The sequence below is a fragment of the Pogona vitticeps genome, chromosome 3, assembly GCF_051106095.1.
Source record: "Pogona vitticeps strain Pit_001003342236 chromosome 3, PviZW2.1, whole genome shotgun sequence".
Classification (NCBI taxonomy): Eukaryota; Metazoa; Chordata; class Lepidosauria; order Squamata; family Agamidae; genus Pogona; species Pogona vitticeps.
Genome location: NC_135785.1, coordinates 66,649,416 through 66,668,415, shown reverse-complemented (window position 1 = coordinate 66,668,415; position 19,000 = coordinate 66,649,416). Strand labels below are relative to the sequence as shown.

Sequence of the window (19,000 nt, the reverse complement as noted above, 5' to 3'; positions counted from 1 at the left end):
GTGAAGCCTGAGTGAAGGCTCTTCTATGGTCGAAGCTCACTAAATTGGCAAAATAAGAAGGAAGATTTAAAGGCGAAGATGAAATAATCTTATAAAATGGGGCCGTTTTTAGTGTCTAGCAAACCTATATCTGTTTGTAACAGAGATCAAATAATCTCTGCTTTAATGAGCTTTTTGCTGCAGACAGACCAAGGTGCCTTACATACTCTTCTGAAAATCCAAGTTTGGCTACTAGTTGCAGTACGGAGGATTTCCACATTCCAGAATTCATTTCCCCATATGATGATGTTAAATATTCTGACTGAGTGGTAAACAAAATTTTCAGCCAATAGTTAATTATTGATTTATTGACTAGGGTCATTATTGACATTATTGCTGAGGGAGGTACTGCCAACTAGCGCTGAGGGAGCTGAGGGAGGTACTGCCAACAATAGCCAGGCAAATCTATTTTGGGTTACTTCTAATGGGTAGAAGTTTCCAGTTCCCCATATTTCAGCACCATACAGAATCTGGGGGAGTAACTTGGTTTTATAAATTTCACGAGTGGGAGGGATCAAATGTGCTCCTGTAGTTCTGCAGAATCTAAGAATACTAAACATGGCTTTTTCGAATTTCTACTTTGTAAAATCAATCTGAAATGCCCAGGAACCTGACTGATAAAACATCACACATAAATATTTAAAGTGAATTACCTGTTCCAATATTCTCCCATCCATTGTTCATTTATGTGCCTGAGGTCTTCTATTGAAAACCATAATTTTGGTTTTCTCATAATTAACATTAAGAGAGTTCGCCTTGCAATAATTACGAAATTGTTTTAATAATCTTCTAAAACCCATTTGTGTGGGGGGTATTAGCAAGGTATCATCTGCATAGAGTAATATTGAAATAAACTTTCCACCTACTCTTACAGGGAAAAATTGCAGTCCATTTAACCTGGCTACCAAAAGCAATGGAGTTAGTATATAGCCCTGATGGACACCTTTAGATGTTTTAACTATATTAGACAGTTGACCAGAAATGCCAGCTTTAGGGAAGTATCAGTATGGAGGTCTTTGATTCTTTGTAGTAATCTAGGATCTGTTTTAAGATTTTTAAGTTTTTCCCACAAATGACCTCTTGGGATGGAATCGAAAGCAGCTTTGAAGTCAATAAATGCCACATATAATTGTCCTGAAGATGCAATAGCATATTTGTTAATTAGATGGTTAAGCAGAAAAATATGGTCCAATGTTGAATGCCCCTCCCTAAAATCAGTCTGTTCAGGAGCTAAAAAATTATATTCTACCACCCAATCTTCCAATTTTAAAAGATGTCTTGCTTAAAGTTTGCCGATTACATCAAGTGAACTTATAGGTCTGTAATTGGCTGGGTCCTTTTGTTCGCCTTTCTTATAGTAGATGGGCATGACAAGTGAAGATGACCATTCTCTAGGTTTGCCACCCACCATATCTATATAAGTAAATAAGGTAGCTAGGGTCGGGGCGCACCAGTCCTGAAAAGATTTAAATATATTCCCAGGGGGATGCAATTTTCCCTGGGAGCTTTATTGCTCTTGATCATGGAGATCAAAAAAAAGATCTGAGTAAACTTTTAGACTGATTTTGTTTATGCAGTTTAAGAACACTTCTTAATTGGTGCTTCATAGTTTCACACTCTATCAAACCAACTGATATTAGATAGTCTGCTTCCAGGTGATAGTCTTACCCTCTTGGTCAAAAAGGGTCTCAAAGTATCTGTTAGTTTACCATATCCTGCAAGGGCAGTGTTGATGTTTGGAGCTGCCTCAATTTCCCATTTCAGTTTGAGCATAGGAGCACTATACAAAATTTGTTGTATTTTTTGCTGGAGTGTGGGAGACCACTTCAGTCTAGTAGTATCTGCTGTCACCAACACTTGATCTATTGGGAAAGAACTATTCTCCTCATTATTTAATGAAGCTCTAGAGGTGTGCATGTAGAATATAAGAGGCTGATGGTCACTTTCTGGCTGTGTACCCACTGTAAAGTATAAAATTTTATCTAGTAAGAGGGGATAATAACTAAATAGTCAATCAAACTAGCTCCATTTTTACTGAAATATGTGAACTCCCCAATTCATCACCTTGGAAATTACCATTTAATATTACCAAATTCAGCTTATCAATCAGCTGTCAAAACCTTTTTCTAGTCTTATTCAGAAGGGGATCTTTTGTATTTCTTGACTGATTATAAAAGTCACCAATATGCTCGGCATAGGCAGATCTAAAATGGCCATTGCCCAGATGAGCATTAAAATCTCCAAGCAGTATCATTCGCGCTCCATGAAATTTTGTCTCAAGATCATATAGATACATTTATAAATCAGACCAGCAATGCTCATAATAGAAAGGAGATGAATAAGACGGAATATAAATATTCACAACCAAAATTTTCCAATCTTTGAAGATCAGGAGAACAGCGATTGCAATAGATCTTAAAGATGGTAGTAGTAAAACAGGACAGATCACTGAGGTGGATATCAGACAAGCTGACCCTCCATTTGGGCAACCTCTAGCTACTGCAGGAGTTGCAGCAAGGGTGTATGAAGTAAATCCATTTAATAACAACTCAGATAATAACCATGTCTCCTGATTACAGATAATATCAAAACTTTTCATAAATGACAAATACAACGGATTTTGAGTTTTGTTCAACCAGCCAGACACATTCCATGAAATGCATTTTAGGTGGTGCTCACTTTGAACTGCAAATTGGCAATTTGAAGCAGGATAATCCATGGATGATTCTAAGTCAGGCATTGAACTCGCCACTCAATTTATTTCAATAATATCAGGAGGGTTACTCTGGGTGTTATCTAGGGGTGCCTCGGTTATCAAACAGAGATCGGGTTGGTCTGCGAGCACTGTCAAGTTAGAACTGGGAACCCTTTTATTTATTATTACCATGGGCTCCAGAGGAATTTTAATTCTGTCCTTAACCTGTGTCTCCACTGGGCATCCTAGTGTGGGCAGTTGATGGGTTTCTAGGTCATCATTGGAATTTAGGGGCTGTTCTAGATCCCTCAAAGTTGCAACCAAGGAGTCCAGGCGATTCACAAAGGACGACTGCACATCAGTTGGCAATTTACTAAAGAATGAGATGAGTCTCTGCCTCCTCTTCTGGCCAAGCAACGCCTGGGTTGATTTTTTCTGTTGCATGTCTGTCATCCTTACAGTTTTTATAAAATTTTTGTAATCATTTTGCCAATCAGTTGGGTGATCTTCTAAAATTTGAATAAGATCTTCCTCTGTATGTTTCTCCTGGACATAAGTTAGGGTCTCTCTTTCGATTTCTCTAGTGTACCCACACAAGAGTGGTAGGGGATGTGCTTTGTTTTTTAAAATATCGTACAGCAGTTATACCCCTTGCAGCTAATTCCTTTCTTCTGCTATAAATTCTATTGTTTTTATGCTATCTTTGAATGTTAGTATAGCACGTGCTAGGGTATAATTGTAGAATAAGTAGTCCAATTCTATGAAGACTGGGACGTGGTGGCGCTGCGGGCTAAACCGCAGAAGCCTGTGCTGCAGGGTCAGAAGACCATCAGTAAGATCGAAACCACACGATGGAGTGAGCTCCCTTTCTTCTCCACCCCACTGGTGTCCAAAGCATTTTCTGCAGCTGCTAGTTCCATTGCCAAGTTAGGACCAGGATCTTCTTTGTTTGATTCTATCATTGTACACGTACTCTCAATTGACCAGTCTAAAGTTTCATTTGTGTGTTTAATGCCCTCATTTTTGGGAGAAAAGAAATTAGTGATTTTCTTTCGTCTCCCTTTCCTCCCTTTCCTCTCTTCTAAAAAGCTGTCATGTGCTGGGGAAATCCCATGTTTTTTATACTCCTGTCTAGTAAAAACCATTATTCAGTAAAATCAGATTATTGCTGTAATAGACTCAATTCAGAAAATAATAATAATTATAATAGGAAAAAATTAAAAAAGTAAAATAATAATAAACTGTAATAAATTCTATACATATATAAAACTATAAAACTACAAATGCAAAAAATTTCCAAATTCGGTTTGACTAATCAATACTAAGTTCAGAAAATACTCAAATATATGTATTGTTATACTGTAATAAGTCCATCAACCAGAATTGAAAATTAAAAACGGTGGGGACCTCCCGCAAACTTGAATGCAATAATAGAAATACGAACAAACACAGAGCAGGCACTCCCAAATTTTCTTTAGAGTTCTTCAGAAGCCCACAACTGGATGTCCATCTCAGCTCCCAACCTTCCAAAGACAAAGTAAAGCTGTCTTTATACTTTAGCTGTCTTTAAACTTTACGGCAACAAATATCAAAATTTGGAGGGAGTTTCATTCTCAAGGCGGAGAAGTAATCTCAAATGCTTTACCATACCTGCTGTTCTTACTCCATGAATCTCTACTTGATAGTGAGTACTTGATAATGAGTAACTGCTTGATACAGAAGTTACAAAGCTTTTCAATCAAAGTTATAGAAAGCGGGGTGCTTCAGCTGGCTTCCCATGGGTTTGGAGGTTCTCGCTGATTAATCAACAGTCAAGCAGTGTAGAGGAAGTGGAAACATAGGGACTGCCATCAAACAAACAAAGCTTTTATTTCCTGCCTCAGGTGAACCTTCTCTTCCAAGCCTCTTGGCCTCAGTGATGATCCGTCCTTAGAGTAACAGGAGTATACACAAACTCTTTAAACAGAGAACTTAGATAATGTCACCATATTTGATGAGATCATTTTAACCCAGTGACTCCAGTTTGGGGTCCCCAGATGTTGTTGATGTCACCTCTCCAAAGCAGCAGTTATATTTTGCTTGATTATACTTGTCCTATCACCAAAGGTATGGACAACAAACCACAAAGTCTAGCTTGCAAGTTGTTTGTTTTCGGATCTATTTCTGTTTCTTTGTTCGGCATTAAGGACAGCAAGAATACTAATAATTACTAGGCTGTCTTGGACAGGATAAATGTTTAAAGAAAACTTTAAGACATTGGGCTGGAGGACGCAACACAAACAAATGATCTTGTCTCACCCAACCGGAACCGGAAGACATTTGCCTTAAACAAATCAATAATTGCTACATAAAGTTTGCACATCGACAGAGGTTTCATCTTTTCTTTCTGGCTTTAACCTAGCTGATAAAAATCAGAAACTTGTCAGTCTTTAGGGTTTTTAAGGTAGAGTGAGATGCGCAAAAGAGACTAAATTTAACCATCTTTGCTTCTTCCTGGGATCGCTGACCCTGAACCAAGTGACTCTAGAGTGTGCTAACAAGAGACTCATTGTCCCTTTCATTAACCAAACTCACTGAGGCAGGTAAATCATGAAGCATGATGAATGGGCAGTATTTTTAAGAAGTAAAATAATTCACTAGAATTTGGGAGGCATTTCTCTTTAATTAGATGAGCACAAAGTCAGAGGCCTTGTCAAACACCCAACATTTGCTTTATCATAATCAGCTGAGGGAATGAAAGTGAGGGATCATAGACAGGCAGGGGAAAACTGGCCAAAGAAGGGATTCCTTTCTTGCAGCAGGGTTTCTCCAGATGAAAAATGTCATTACCACAGTGATACTCTTAATTATGCTGATATTAGAAGATCACTGTTGTGCATGCGCCTGGCTCTTTTAGACAACATGATAGGCTGAAACTCACCAGAATATGTGGTGTTTAACTCTTTGATAGCGAAGAAATCTAAGTGAGCTTAATTTCCAAGGGTATAGTTGTGCTCATCAGTTGTAACACAACCTCAAAGCCTTGTGTGACTTAATCTTTTTGAATGTCGAAATGAACTGGAGTACACTTTTTCAGTTTCTTCTGAAGAAGCAAAAGCTTATGCCAAATAAAACTTGCTTGTCATTTTAATCTCATTTGATGTAGCATATTTTTAAATTATTTTGCAGAATATTCTATCATTTTTTTCTAAGCAGTGTTTGGCCAAGCATGGCATTTGTAAGAATACATGAACAAATGTCCCACATTCCACTCCTTTACTATCTGTATATCCAGATACAAAAAGTATGTATGTATGTATGTATGTATGTATGTATGTATGTATGTATGTATGTATGTATGTATGTATGTGTGTGTGTGTGTGTGTGTGTGTGTGTGTGTGTGTGTGTGTGTGTATTTATTTATTTATTTATTTATTTATTTATTTATTTATTTGATTTATATCCCGCCCATCTAGTAGATTCTACCACTCTGGGTGGTATATGAGTAATCTGCTGTGCGGAACACTGTATGTGTTAGATCTGACCTACCTTGCTATGTTATGTTCTTATGTTCTGTGCTGTCAAGTCAGATCTGACTTATAACAACCCTAATAGGTTTTTCAAGCTACCTGAAATATTTAAAGGAATGGTTTTACTAGTGCCACCCACAGTAAGTTTCCACCACTGAGTAGGGATTTGAATCCAGGTCTCCTGAGACTTAGTCCATCACTGTATCCATTATAATGCACAGAACATCTCCTTGCTAATATTCAATAAACGCATACAAACAGTAGATTGAAAAAAATGAGATTCTATGCCACAATAGTTTACCTACATTTTGAACAGCTAAATGCAAAAAGTGGGACGTGGTGGCATTGTGGGTTAAACCACAGAAGCCTCTGTGCTGCAAGGTCAGAAGACCACAGCAGTCGTAAGATCGAATCCACGCAACAAAGTGAGATCCCATTGCTTGTCCCAGTTTCTGCCAACATAGCAGTTCAAAAGCATGTAAATGCGAGTAGATAAATAGGTACCACCACGGTGGGAAGGTAACAGCGTTCTGTGTCTACTCACGCTGGCCATGTGACCACGGAAACTGTCTACGGACAAACACTGGCTCTATGGCTTGTAAACGGGGATGAGCACTGCCCCCTAGAGTCAGACATGACTGGACTAAATGTCAAGGGGAACCTTTATCTTTACCTAAATGCAAAAATGTAAATAATATTTAATGTTATTAGTAGAAAACTGTTTTCTGTTAATTAATGTTAGAAAACTGACATTCTCCTCTCACAGGCCAGGAAACCTTGAAAGGTTGGATATGCATATGATTGTGAAAGAAGCAATGGTAATCATCTATTATTACTACGTACTGTCATTTTACCTTAAATAAATAAATACTAAGAATGTAATAATGTTTACTACTATGAAGGCAGTTTCCCAAAATATCTATGCCTGCATAAATTAAAGCTAAACATAAAATTGATCTCTGTCTGGCAGAGGAAGGAACATCACAAAACAAATATACAGACATTTTGAAATCTGGTACGGAGAAATGTGGTGGCACTGCGGGTTAAACTGCAGAAGCTTCTGTGCTACAAGGCTGGAAGACCATCAGTCATAAGATTGTATCCACATGATGGAGTGAGCTCCCGTTGCTTGTCCCAGCTCCTGTCAACCTAGCAGCTAGAAAGCATGTAAAACTGCAAGTAGATAAATAGGTACCACCTCAGTGGGAAGGTAACGGCGTTGTGTCTAGTCACGTTGGCCATGTGACCACAGAAACTGTCTACGGACAACACTGGCTCTATGGCTTGGAAACAGGGATGAGCACCGCCCCCTATAGTCAGACATGACTGGACATTTTTCAAGGGGAACCTTTACCTTTACCTTTTTCAGTTGAATAATTATGGCTTCAACTCCTATGAGGTTGATATAAATTCTGCCTTGGCTGAAGCTTTCTGGTATGCTAATAAGCTCATATGGAAAACTGAATTAGATACAGATGAAGTAGTAAAAAAAAAGTAGAAGAAACAGTAACTTGAGGTAAGTAGATGCTATCCTATTACTGAGAGAAAATAGTAACAATGTGATATGACTACTGAGGAAGAGTAAAGAAAAAGGTGCAAAAGCAGGATTGCAGTTAATCATTAAGAGAACGGAAATCACAACTAAAGAAGAATTAGATAACTTTAATGTTGAAAATAAACAAATAAAATTGTTAAATATTTTACAATACTTTAATTCTATCATTATCCAAATGGAGATCTGAGGCAAGAAATCAGCAGAAGACTGAAACTCAGAATGATGGGCTATGAAGGAACTTGAAAAGATCCTCTAATGTAAGACGGAGTTGCTGGAAGCCAAGGCCAAGACTATCTGAACTATTATAGTCTTGAATACTATATAATAATCTAATAATCTTAGAACTGGAAAGCTGGAAGGGACCTTATCATCAAGTCCAGCTCTTGTCCAGGAGGCACAGTGGGGAATCAAACTCCCAACCTCTGGCTCCACAGCCAGAAGCCTAAACCACCAAACAGTGGAGAAAGTTGGAGGGGGGGGGAGAACAATTCAGTTGAAATGTTCTAGAGAAGAATTTTACGGACGTGATAAATCACCAGAAAAACAGACAATTTGGTTCTTGATTTAATCAAAACTGAACTTTCACTAGAAGTTAAAATGACTAATCTGAAGGTAATTTCCCTTGGTCATATCAGAAAAGGCTCTTTATAAAACACAATAGTGCTAGGAAAAATTGAAAGGAAAAGGAAAAGAGAAGACAGCCCATAAGAGAGATTGACCTAATAAAGCGAGCCACAGCCAAGACTTGAACAAGGGCATTAAGGACAGGGTCTTTTGGATACCATAGACTTGCCATAAATCAGGAATAATGTGCTGTTCAATTACAACAAATATGCTTTTTAAGCTAAGGACAAAACTCAATATGCACTTCTTTGGAAGTAAGGCTGCTCAAACTCAGTAGGTAAGTAGGTCTTACTTTGGAAGAGACATGCCTAGGACAGTTTTTTAACACTTTCACGTTTTCCAGTTTTGTTCATTTAGACTAGGCACATGCATTATTTTCAGACTAATGATGCAAATTATAGTACTTATTTATTTATTTATTTAGATTTATATCCTGCCCATCTAGACCAAAAGTCTACTCTGGGTGGCAGTGCTTATGTGCTTACAGAGGCATAGAAGGGAGCAGATGATTTTCATTCCAAAGGTGGGGCAACACCGCAACAGATCCTTCACAGACCAGACAGTATTCATAGGATTATATGATCAGTGAACTGAGGAAGGGGAAAACTGAAAGTCACACAGTAGACTGAGCAGGTGCAAAAAAAAGAAAATGAGTGACAGCTGACTCTCACAATAAAGTCCATGTTCTCCCCTGGACATTTCAGCCACTGAGATGCTAGAGAGGGCTCAGATTGCATTATCTAGATAGATAGATAGATAGATAGATAGATAGATAGATAGATAGATAGATAGATAGATAGATAGATAGATAGATAGATAGATAGATAGATAGATAGATAGATATAGATATAGATACACACACACACACACACATATAGATATAGATATAGATATAGATATAGATATAGATATAGATATAGGTATAGATATATTTCTTAACAGTTGTTCCATTGGCCATTTTATTTTATGGTATTGTAGAACAAATAGAAAAACTGGCATCATTATTTAGTTAGCTTTTTAACGCTCTAGAATATTATTTTTTTCTTGTTCTCTCATTTAGCTTAATTTGGTAAACTTTTCTAAAATGTTATTGCACTGTTAGGGTTGAGGGTTAGAGATGGGCACAAACCAAACTACAAACTGAAGAAGCTCATGAACTGGCAGGTGTCAGGACCAGGTACGGAGGTGATTGGGGCAGTGGGATGGGGGCAGGCGGGCAGCAGGAGGGGGGAATGGAGGCATTGGGTTCCCATCCTACAGGCATGAACTGGAAGAAAATGAATCATGAACCAGTTTGTTTTTCCAAGGTTGGTAGGTGGTTCTTCTTTCCTGGGTAGCCAAGAACCACGAACCACCCTGACTCATCATTTTTTCAGTTCGTACTCATCTCTACTGAGGGTGACTTTGATAGTTGTACAGGATAATTGCACAGGCTTTGAGTGGACAAGTCACACAATTTAAGCGCTGTTAACACTCTGAGTGATGTTTTTCTCCATTCATGGGATTTTCCCCCTTTAACAGAGATTCAGAAACACACAGATAATGCCATTGATCTGAGGACAGAACAGTTTGGAGTGCCTCCTAAGAGGCAGAAGGTAGATTAACCCTGATCTGTATGCTCTTTATTTGGATATAGCACAAGTCAGGTAGCTTTAACACACCCCTGATTTGGACCACTAGTTTCCAAATGAGGAATGGGCGGGCGGGCTACATGTCTGTGAGATTTTCATATTTTTTTTTTTAAATAAATAATTTTGTTAGGTTTTAGTGTTAATTTTTTACATTAAATTACAAATTGATTTTTTGAGGGGGGTTGGATGATGATAAAAGAGAGGTGAAGAGGCACAAGATCTCTCAAAAAATCAGACAGGAGGGCCATGATGCCAGAAAGCTTGAGAATTATTGTTTTAGACTTTATAATCTGAAAAGATTTTTTTTTAAAAAAAAGCAGAGTGGTTGTGCTTCATTGTATAAAATAACATATGCAAGGTATCATTGCTTGGTAATGTTGTCCTGAGCCAGTTGTTATGAAACTAAAAAGCACGATGACAACTTGACATTTACCTTGAGTTTAACTTGAGAGCTAAAAAGTATGGCCATTCACCTCTAAACCGCCCCCCCCAACTTGAACCTCTTTTGCAATACAAGTTAATTAACTGGATTTAGATATTTGCAAGATGATATATTTAATGGGATTACGGCTCATATAATGTTCTCTGTGACTGATTTGGAATCTAAGCTCAAGGAAGAGAATACCAAATTTCCAGCTCTTTGAGAGTTAATGTTGTGTTGAAGAAAAGTACAATTTGAACCTCGTTCGTTCATGAATAGCTAAGTTATTCAAGTGAAATGGAGCTGGCCCCTACATGAGCTATGTGAAGCATATGCCAGAACTCCAGGGTGCAGAGTCTGACATTCCTGCAGCCGCTCAAAGTACAGAGATACCCACACCTGAACTCCTGGCAAGTTCAATGCAATTGTGTATCTTGTGAAAACAGAATGGGCCATTATTCAGAGTCTGTCTCCCAAGTGGGATCAGTTCAGGGCCCTGGTCTACAGGCTGACAGATAAACTTTCGTTTGTCTGACATGTTTATACTATGTATCAACAACCATATATAATCAGACCACATCTGTTCACAATGCCATTTGAAAGCTGTTGCGTTAGTACTCCACAGAATTCCAGAGACATCATGGAAGATCATCAATGTGGACACACACATGCTTTTGCAACAACCTCTTTGCATAGGACAGATGCTGTAGTTGAGTACAAATCCTGGCTTTGGGGAAAACTTTTTAGTTCTTAGGAGACAAACAAAGAAAGCTACAAATAATATTTCTTTCTTGATTGGCCTGTACATGGTGTGTCATTCCCAATTCCTTAACGTAACTTTTAGCTGGCGCCCCTGCCGCAATGCATAAATGCTATGGCTCTCATAGATACAAAAGAGCCAGCATGATGTGGTAGTTCTTCATGCTGTGTGTGTGATCTTCCAGATGTTGGTAGACTGCAATTCCTGGCATTGCCTATGGCTGAACAGAAGTGAAGTCTGACAACACCTAGAGGGGCACCACTTGCCCACCTCACATTAGCATTGAACTGTGACAGGGGAAATTGCGTGACAACATCCTCTGTTGTTCCTGAGGCTTACAAGGTGACCTTTGGCCACTTATTAGCTCTCACCCTAGCCTACCTCACAATGTTGTTGTCATACAGGGACGTACTGTGCACACCACTAGGAAATGTTTGGAGGAAATATGATAATAATCTTATAACTGTAGAGCTAGAGGAAACCCTATGGATCATTGAGTCAAGTACTTCTCAGGGAGGTACAGTGAGGAATCGAACTCCCAACCTCTGGCTCCACTGCCAGATACTTAAACCACTGTGCAGATGGTATATAAATGTTGTACATTTTGATTCAAACTGTTAAATCTGTGGGAATTCTGTTGTGAGATCTCTTAGCAGAGTAATCAGCAGCATTATTCCTGTGAACTTTTAAACTCACCTAATTGTTCTGTTCTCTGGAGCAATAAATCAGGCGGGGGGGGGGGTTAAGCTTCAGCAAAGGTTACTAAGTTTAATTAGAAAACATTTGATAGAACCACCTGTCCTAAACTAGGTAGAAGATCATGTCTCAAGGCCTGAGCTCATGGCTCAGAGAGGAGGGGTTTAGCCCACTCAAGAAAGAGATGTTAAAAGTTTGAGAGTTAGAAAGGACAGAGAAGTTGTGAATCTTTAATTCTCATGGTGGGGGCAACAGGACAGTAAGAGGAAGCCAATGAAAGGAACACTTACAGCCTACTCTTATGTCTAGAATGGGCCTGTTGGTCATCCATGGGGAGAGATGCAAAAGATTCTTCCAACTGTAAATATGTGAAATAAGTAATAATAAATCAAATCTCTCTGTTATGTATAATAGTGAACCTTTATTGTGTGAATGGGTGGCAATGAGGAATAGGAATCCCAAGTTTAAATTGCAAGCAATTTTCTCTAGTAGTTTGAAAAAAAAAAGATCTTGGCATTTTATTTTTATACTTGCTTGCTTTTGTTGTACATATATTATTCTTTTAAGCTACTTTGCATTTTGCTTTGGTGGAGAAAAGAGAAAACAACATATGCATTTACTGAGGGAGGAAGCATGCATGGTATTGTATTTCTGAAACTTCAAACCTCTAATTTCCCAAATGTGGAGAACTATTCAAATGTGCAGGCTGAAGGTGTGGAGGCTACTTCTATTTGGACGGCTAAATATATTCCTTAAAGCAAAGAGTCTATTGCACTCATTGTGAATAGTTCCCAGATTAGAGTAAAAGGGATAACTCATCATAGGTACCTTTCTTGTGATAGCTGTTCTTTCTTTTGGAGCTGAATGCCTGCCAGTCTATCCAGTTCACTTACAGGTGTTACACATCAAGTCCTACTCCTAACCACAAAAGCACCTCAATCTGACTGCTCACGTCTTGGAAGCCATGGCTATAATGATAAGGGATTATGTAACATAACGACAACCTACAGGAAATCCAGAATGTTCTCCCTCCTCAGAATTGCTTCTCCACCACATTTGTAGAGCTTGCAAGTAATGATACAGTTAAAGTTTCAAGTGTCCAAAAGTAGCTAGTTATAGTTTTAACTCTCATGCTTTGGTCTATGAAAATAAGTTACACTGAATAAGTTGTAAGGTGTAATTTGATCCCAACAAGAATTCCAGTTTACTGAAGTTTAGTAACAAGTTAGCCATCTGGTTCGGTTTAGGGGATCCAGTGGCAGGAATAGAGTTTCAGATACACATCTTGCATTTCTTAACCACAATGGTAATTCCATTGCTATTGTGAAGGGCCTAAACTACTGTGAGAGTGTAGCCACAATCAAGTGTTGGTGTATCTTCTGCCATCTACATACTTGGAGAGGAGTCAGCCTGTGATACAAACCACACTCTCCTCCCATCTCTCTTTTCATTACCTCAACACCCACAGCAAAGTATGAAGCAAGAGAACAAGCCAGGACTTTAAACTACTTCTCATCTACTATTTAGAGAGGCCACAATCATGGTACGTATACACCACTATGCTTCCAGGGAAAAGAGCCAGCCTGTGTGGCCTTGGGCAACTTGCACTGTCCCAGGGTGCCCCAAGAAGAAAGGAATGGTAAACCACTTCTGAGCATTCTGTACCTGGAAAAACCTGAAATGGTTGCCATAAGTCAGAATTGATTTGACGGTACATGCACACACACAAATTATTTCTCATTAAGGCATCATCATAATATAATGTGTAGTTATATCAGCAGTACTGATAATAGGGAAATAAATTTAAATTGCCTCATTGGTTATAACTGATTATGTCTACGCTCTGACAGCCAGTGGGTTGCAAACTTTGAATGCACGGCCCGTTGTAGACATGCAACAAACCAGCCACAATACACAGGATGCAGATTCATGATCCCAAGGCAAAGGACCTTAATAATACTAAAGGTAATAATGTTTCTGTATACGAAACAAAGTGAACCATCCAGCTGAACTTGAGCTTAGTCAGACAATATGTACAATGTCAGTGCAAAATCAGATTTCTTTTCTCTCTTTTTTCATCCAAGTGCACAAGTCTACAAACATTTTCCTCTGACAACTATGCTATGTGGGTAACATGTCATGCGTGAAGTGGCTGTCAGACTAACAGTTCTAGGAAGAGTTGTGACTATTCCAGTTTTAAGAGGATCTGTGTCTCATACTGAGCAGAAGAGCTAGTTCCACTGATGAATTGTGTTTCAAGTGACACTGGCTGGGATGAAACTTCTGTTATATCTTTGATGGTTCATTCATACATGCAGACTGTCAGCTGCAAATTATTTACACATATATATGAATCAATCCAAATAAGATTATAGTCCGAAGCAAAGACAGTTCTTGGACTGGGATGTTTGGTACCTCACACCAGAATTCCAGGGGAGACATGCCCCTTGCCCTTGTTATAAGCTACCCTCAGCCTGAAGTCTCCCTCCTCTTCTGGCCACCAGTTCAGTTCCACATTATTTACAGTCTGGAAATTTCACATTGTAAAAAGCACACCGTAATTCTCCCACCCACAGGGGTTTTGAACTAAATGTTGACACAGGGAATTCTACCCACATCTGTAATTAGCACATGCAAATCTCTGGGAGAAGCTCTATAAACAAACAGGACAACAGATTTAATAACTAAAATAGCACAATACACTAGCTGGAATTTGAAGACTAAAGTTTGGAGTGAAGAAATTAAGAGGGGGCAATACAATAGATCCAACCATAACATTCCTTCTTAAAATATTGAAACAATATTCTGTAATTTTACTAATATGACAGGTCAGATCACAAAGCAGCATCTTTGTAGACTCACTGCAGGTAATTTACAGATTGAATACCCATCAAAAAGAGATTAAAGTAAGGCAAGAAACACCACAGACCTTTGTTGCTCTGCTTTTGTATGTTTGTTTGTTTTAAATTTTGGATCTGCTTTCTTTATCATGGTCATTGAAGGACTGCCAGTGCAATCGGTAAGAAGACAGCATGCCAAACCTCAGCATAGGCCCACAGGATGTTAAACTACAATTGCAGTAAACAAACAATACTGGAATCTCTCTTTCAGTTAAAAATTGGACAGAACCTAGATGGACAACTATGGCAGATAAACTGTAAACCAGCCTAGCCACTCCAAATTACTGTGGGATCAGGCAGAGTATAGTTTTACTTGGGTGCCTGTGAGGTAAATCTGCATTACAGTTCTTTATGCTGGCCTGTCTCTCACTTGTGTTGCACTGTATTCATCAACAAAACAAACACATTTTGGATTTAATCATGAAAAAGGTATGTGAGAGCAGATCATTATTCCCTCCCAACACACACACCTCTTAAGAATCTAGTAAGCTGCCCAGTGGTCTATATTAACATTAAGGCCCAAGTCATAAGGCCATTTTAAGAAGATGTTGTCTGCTGAATCCAATGATTGAAGCAAAAGTAGGCAAGATGGTATTTTTTCTTCACATTTAATTTTTGACAATTTTGTGTGTGTGTGTGTGTGTGTGTGTGTGTGTGTGTTTGTTTGTTTGTTTGTGTGTGTGTGTGTGTGTGTGTGTGTAGCAGTTCACATCTTTGTACAGTGGACACACAGTCCAGGCAAACAAAAATGTTCCCCTTGATTTTTGTGTACTTGGGAGATGCTTTGTCATCATGTTTATGGGGCCTCGCTGTGAAGTCAAGCTTCTGACAACAGTCAGATCAGCTATCATGTATGTTTGTCCATTTCAGACTGGTCCTAAAATGGGGTAGGGAGGCAAGTGGAAGAGAGAGGTAACAAATGGGAGCTCAAAGCCTTCCAAAGAGCCAGTTTCATAGGGGGGAAAATTCAATTAATGAGTCTCAAAATCAGCTCCCTGTCCAGGTGAGCATGCACACATTGACTCATTCAAAGAAGGGTCTGAAAAGCTCACATTCAGGATGCATTAATCTGAAAACAAGTGTACTTTTGTGTCTGGGGAGTATTATTTTCATTGCCATCAATTTAGTACACAGATAGACTGCGATTCTAGACTTGCTATCAGGTTGCCCTGAAGACTGAGACCCCTCGCCAGGCCACTCTATTTAATTTAGACTAATCTACAGCTAAGTGAAACTCTGTAACCTCTCTGATTTCCTCCTATCATCATGAACACTCTTATTTCCCCTTCCCCAAAATGACCCGGTCTAAGCATTTTTCTGTGTTTCGAAGGAGGGAGGCAGGGAGGTAGGGGGAAGAGAAGAGTGACCACCTGGTAATATTAGCAGAGTTGTGTCTACTGACAGTAAGTTAGCTGAAGACAGAAAGGTTTAACTAGTTCATCTCTCATGGTTCTATTTGAATGGAAGGACATTAAGACCCATTAAAAAGAGTGGAGCATGCAGCTTAACAATATGCACATTTATGCAGAGATTTGAGTCAGGTGGAAATTACTCCTGATCAATTGGGCATAGGATTGTTGTCCTATTCTACTTTAACATAATTGTTCTACCTTTAACTAATTTGTGGGTCTCACTCAAAAAAATGAGTCAGGTGTTAGGTTTCTGATTAACCCCAATATATATTGAACAGAATCTGGAGCCAACAATCCATAGCATTTTCTCTGATTTGCCATATATGCTTCAGCTAGTTAGCGAGGGGAATTGTTCTTTCTCAAATCCCCTTTCATAATGATGGCACAGTAACCAGCTTCATTTGCTGTTGCTGATGTCATCAGTTCTGTCAGGTGAAACTATAGTATGAAGGAGCACAAGACAGGTCTGTAATGTTTTAAACAAATAACATTGAATCAGTCAGGAAATGGCTGCAAACAGGTATGAGAGGAGAGGGAAATCACAACCTGGACCTTTTTTCCCTACAGAGCGAGACTGCTACCAATATTTTGATCATTGTGGTACTATGGCTAAACTGCAGAACCACATCCAGGACTCTTGAGTTCAATCCTGATGGGCTCAGGTAGCTGGCTCAAGGTTGACTCAACCTTCCATTCTTCCGAGATCATTAAATTCAGTACCCAGCTTGCTGGGGTGGGGGCAATGTGTAGCTTACATAATTAAATTGTAAACTACCGGATAGTGCTTTAAGCACTATGGGAGCAGTACATAAGCAGCACACTTTGCTTTATGCTATCTAGAAAAGTAACATGTTACATTGTATATTATTAGCAAATTGCACTAACTGGTTACCCACATACCACTCAGTTTTCTAATTCTAATATTGTAGCTTTAACATGCAAAAATATAAAAGATAAAGCAAAACCAATATCTTGTCAAAATGCTCTCTTTAGGAAGCAACTAGAAATTATGCACCAATTTAAAAAGTAATGAAAAGAATTATTATTTTTTGAATGTAACTTATTTCATCCTTGTTATCTCAAAAGCTTAGGAAGATGTCACTTGTAAACAGTTGCTTCAAAGTTCTAGGAAAAATGCATTAAAATTTCTACCTTTTCAGATTTTTTTGGAGTCACTGAAAATTAATTCTTTTACATCCCCAAAATGTTTGGAACCAAAAATTTTGCAGTGCCTCCCATTTTATCCTGCTCTCCTTCTTTTCTTATTTGCAGTTGACAGGACCGGCTTTGTAGGACCACAGTTTGGATTGGAAGTTAAATGAAGTGATGAAGGAAAGAGTTTTCCTATCTTCCTCACCACTGCAGCCAAAGTTGGTTGGCGGGGAGAAGAGGTAAGTATGTGAGAGACACATAAACGGTGCAAAGGTCACTTGGCACTTTTTATTAAAGCTGGCTAAAGAACAGCCCTGAGGTTCGGAACTCAGTAACTGATTCAGGTGTTAGGAACCCTGTGTTGATAACATTGGCTTTAACACTGCTTACCATATCACTTTAGCAAACTTGTGGTACCTCAGCAGTTACTTGGCACCTTGTTGGTGTGCGGCTTTGGTGATGTCAGTTCCCATTTAGGATTCATTCTTTCAGCTCATTCAAAAGAACAGGCTAGTTTTAGTAAGGTTCTTTTGCTGTCTCCTGCATTCATTTGAACGGGGCTTGTATCAGAACAATTTATCAAGATTTCACTCCTTGGAAGCAGTTAAAATGTTTTGCAGACTGAGACATGTCTTTAAACATGTACACTTGACAAAGGAGCATTGCCACTTTGTGTGTGTGTTTCCTTGTGGCTAAGAATGCTCTCTTGTTGCACTAGGCCAGATGCATGTGAGTGAGTGAAATAAGATGGTGACAGATCTTCCAGGAAGATTTGTGTTACACTTCAACAGATTGATGTCTGATTCAGACTGCTAGCCGGTGTTGGCAGCTGAGCATGTGCAGTACACTTTAAACTACTATTATCTTTACACCACAATTAGTATTGTGTGAGTAAATATTGTACGTTTGGTGTCTCCTGTCTTCTAAAGGGGTGGGGGTGGGGGTGTAATGGTGAGAGGGAGGGTGAATATGTGATTTCAAACATCCTTAGCTCCAAGCCTAATTTTATGGTCTGATTGAATGAAAATTAAATTTCACCTAAGCACAGTAGGTAATGTAGGCAACCCAAACCAAAGGATTAGTTTAAAAGTATTTTAAAATATTATATGAAAGTTTTAATTACACGGGGAAAAAATCATAAAACTGTCCAGTAATTACTACATATTGATTCCATTTTTTCCTTGAAATGCTAAGACCATTTCAACACATGCAGAATCAATAAACATAATTAAAATATGAGCTCATCAAAACAGCAATTAAATGTACTTAACAGCTTTTGCGGCTTTTTCTCCATATGGTTACTGTGGGAGTGTGAATCTGGCTTGCTAGATAAATGTAACAAAATGAAGTGAAAGCCTAGGAAAAGATTACCATGGTATCATAAGCAAAGACAATAAAGTTTAGCTCCATAATAAGTTCCAATAAATCAAAAGTTGACAAAAGAAGCAATGTATACAACTGAACGAAAGAATATTCTGTTTTCTATTTCTGTGAGATTAACACTATCATGGGCTTCAAAGAAAGCAAACCAAATCTTTCTTCCATCATACAAGCTTGTGCAATATTACAGTGTGTAGGCATTTGTGACTGCTCTTGTTTAAAGTGC

At 38.6% G+C, this 19,000-nt stretch overlaps 1 protein-coding gene across 1 annotated transcript in view; it reads left to right on the top strand.

Annotated features, from left to right (window-relative positions):
• RAB11FIP2 (RAB11 family interacting protein 2) overlaps window positions 1-19,000 on the top strand; it is a 114,820-nt gene that overhangs the window by 68,917 nt on the left and 26,903 nt on the right. The window contains exon 6 of the transcript XR_013543182.1: window positions 17,515-17,633. The gene's annotated coding sequence lies outside the window, so the exon portion shown is untranslated. The remainder of the gene's footprint in view (window positions 1-17,514; window positions 17,634-19,000) is intronic.